Source organism: Macrotis lagotis, chromosome X, assembly GCF_037893015.1.
Source record: "Macrotis lagotis isolate mMagLag1 chromosome X, bilby.v1.9.chrom.fasta, whole genome shotgun sequence".
NCBI classification, from domain to species: domain Eukaryota; kingdom Metazoa; phylum Chordata; class Mammalia; order Peramelemorphia; family Peramelidae; genus Macrotis; species Macrotis lagotis.
The window spans coordinates 46,485,874-46,489,199 of record NC_133666.1 but is presented as its reverse complement, the minus strand read 5'-3'; the positions used below and the strand labels follow the sequence as shown (position 1 = coordinate 46,489,199).

The 3,326-nt window shown below is 38.6% G+C and overlaps 1 pseudogene; it reads left to right on the top strand.

Annotated features, from left to right (window-relative positions):
* The first annotated feature begins 3,100 nt into the window (after positions 1-3,100).
* Positions 3,101-3,326, top strand: LOC141498655 (small integral membrane protein 20-like; annotated as a pseudogene).

Below are 3,326 nucleotides of genomic sequence, written 5' to 3'. Positions count from 1 at the left end.
TTCAGTAGATCCTCCCCCTCAGGCTCAATGGCTACTGATCATATTCCATCCTGAGGCTTAGATACAAAGGGACCTTTTCCCATCATTGGAGACACCCTATTTTTTGAGCAGAAAAGCAGAACTGGGACATACAAGAAAACTTAGTTTCAAATCCATCAAAGTTACCAAGGTTGACCATCATTCTTTCTACACTAGTAGAAACATGGTTTCAAACCAGTGGCATTGTTTGACCAATGTTTTTTCCGGACAAAAGAAAATGGGGTCCTAGAGATTATCAACTCCAACTCCCTCATTTTAAAGATAGGGACAAAAGAACAGCACAGAGATTAAAAATGTTGGCCAAGGCCACTAAGACATATTTTTTATCTGAGAGGCAGCAATGGAATTTTGACCCCAATTCCTCTGTCTGCCAAGGTCAGTCAGTTTACCCCTGCAGCAAAAACTGGAACTTCAACTTCCCACTTAGAATTATCTAGTCATTTCAAAAGTCAGTTTAGCAGGTGAAGGTGGAGAAAAATGAATTCTAGAAACCCTCTGGCATGTCTTACACATGGTGTTTACTTGCCCTAAACTTTTTTCAATAGTCTCTCCTTTCCAGTTTCATATACCTTCTCTCACTAAGGCTCTCTGCCACTACTTTATTGTATCATGGGGATAACTTCTGAAAGGCAAGACTAAGCCCAGAAGGTCTCCAACACAGCCTTAGTAAGTTTGCTGACCAAGAAAACATCCCAAAGCAAAGACAATAGTTGAAATTTTCAGAATACATTACTTTCTAAAATTACTTTGCATCTATTGCTTTTCATTTGGTCCCTCCAGATGCCTTGCACAGTAGGAGTGCCATTATCACGTTCATCATCCCTGTTTACAGATGAGGACAGAGTCACAGAGCACTTAAGTATAAGTGTATATAAGTATAAAATTCTTGTTCTCCTAGCTCTGGTCCCTTTACACCATTATCAGTTCTTAGGTTTCTCTGAAGCCACTTTTTTGATCATTTATGATACAATAGTATTCTCTTCTATTCATTTCCCATAATTTATGCTGCCATTCTTCAGTTGATGGGAATCCTCTATTTCCAGCTCCTTGTCACTACAAAAAGTTATTTTTTTTTTCTTTAGGGGATATAGATCTCATAGCAACATCACTAGGTTAAAGGGTGTGCACATTTTAGTAATTTTTGTGGCCTCATTCCAATTTGCTTTCTAGAACAGCTGGACCAGTTTGTAACATTATCCACAAAAGTGCATTAATGTACCTTAGTTTTCCACAATTTATCACTTTCCTCTTTTTTGTCATCTTTACCAATCTGATGGGTATGATGTGGAACCTCAGAATTGATTTAATTTGCATTTCTATAATTATTTAGGATGTGGAATATTTTTCTTTGGCTATTTATAGTTAGGGTGTCTCCTTTTAAAATATGCCTATTTAAAGAATTGGAAATCAAGTAAATATCCTTCATTTGGGGAATGGCTTAGCAAACTGTGGTCTATGTATGTCATGGAACACTATTGTTCTATTAGAAACCAGGAGGGATGGGAATTCAGGGAAGCCTGGAAGGATTTGCATGAGCTCATGCTGGGCAAGATGAGCAAAACCAGGAGAACACTGTACACCCTAACAGCAACATGGGGGTGATAATCAACCTTGATGGACTTGCTCATCCCATCAGTGCAACAATCAGGGACAATTTGGGACTGTCTGCAATGGAGAATACTATCTGTATCCAGAGAAAGAGCCATGGAGTTTGAACAAAGACCAAGGACTATTCCCTTAAATTTAGAAAAAAACCAAATATCTTATTGTCTGATCTTGTAATCTCGTAGACTTTTTGTTTCTTCCTTAAAGATATGATTTCTCTTTCATCACACTCAATTTGGATCAAGGTACAAAATGGAAACAAAGTAAAGACTGACAGATAGCTTTCTGTGGGGGGGGAGGGAAGTAAGATTGGGGGAAAAATTGTAAAACTCAAATAATATCTTTAAGAAAAAATAGTATATAAAAATAAAATATGCCTACTCAAATCCTTGGATCATTTGTCAATTGGGAACAGCTCTTATTTTTTTTAACATTTCTTTTTTTAAAAATTTATTTAAGGCAATGGGATTAAGGGACTTGCCTAAGGCCACTCAGCTAGGTAATCTTAAGTGTCAGGTTGCATTTGAACTCAGGTCCTCCTGACTCCAGGGCTGGTGCTCTATGCATTGCATGACCTAGCTGCCCCAAACAGCTCTTATTCTTATAATTTTTTATTGGTTTCTCTATGTAGCTTAGAAATGAGACCTTTATCAGAGAAATGTTTCCCCCAGGTACCTTTTCCCCTTCTAATGCATTGGTTTTGTTTGTGTAAAACAAGTTTTTAATTTTATGTAATCAGAATTATCCATTTTATCTTCTGTGATCCTCTCACTTGTTTGGTCAAGAATTCTTCCCTATTCATAGATCAGAAAGATAATTTCTTTCTTATTTATGAAGTCACCCTGTATATCTATTAATTTGAAGTTTATCTTTGTTTATAGGTTATACCAACCTTGTATTAGTATATGAGTTACTGGCCTATACCTATTTTCTACAAGATTGCTTTCCTGTTGTCTCAATTTTTTTCTAGTAAATGAATCCTTCCTCCAGTAGCTGGGATTTGGGGGTTTTCCAAACACTAGGTCCCTCTGTTTGCTTCTGTATGTTGTATGCCTAATCTGGTTCAACTGATCAACCTCTTTTTGATGCAATATCAAATCATTTCGATTATTACTGCTTTGTAGGACATCTTGAGATCTGGTATTATTAGGAGGGGTCTCAAAGAAGCTAAAACTAAAAGGTTGTAATGGAAATAAATAAACTGACTTCTGGAAGGCAGACCGAGCAGCACTCACTCTCTTAATTAGGTAATATTTAAGCTCTGAATTCTAACAAGCATGTCATCAAGAATGCAAATCCTGAAAGAAATGGCTAATGTATACCATAGTGAGGTCTGTCCTGGGGTCCTAGACCTTTATTAAGAGTTATCAGAGGCTTCCGGTGCCTGGCTAATGTGATGAGCACGACTGAGGGCTCAGGGTTGGCTTCCCTGGGGTCGGCTTCCCGAGCTCGGGTCATGTCTTGCAACCTGCGCACAGCGATGATTTTCGGTTGGCTTCGCCTTCCTCCTGGGTGCTGCCTTCTGCCCCATCTACTTCCGGCCCCTGATGCGGACCCAAGAGTACATGCTGGAACAAGCCATAAATCGGGCTGGCATTGTCCAAGTAAATGTACAGCCACCAGGATTAAAAGTGTGGTCTGATCCATTTGGAAGGAAGGAAAGAGACTTGCCTCTGATTTGA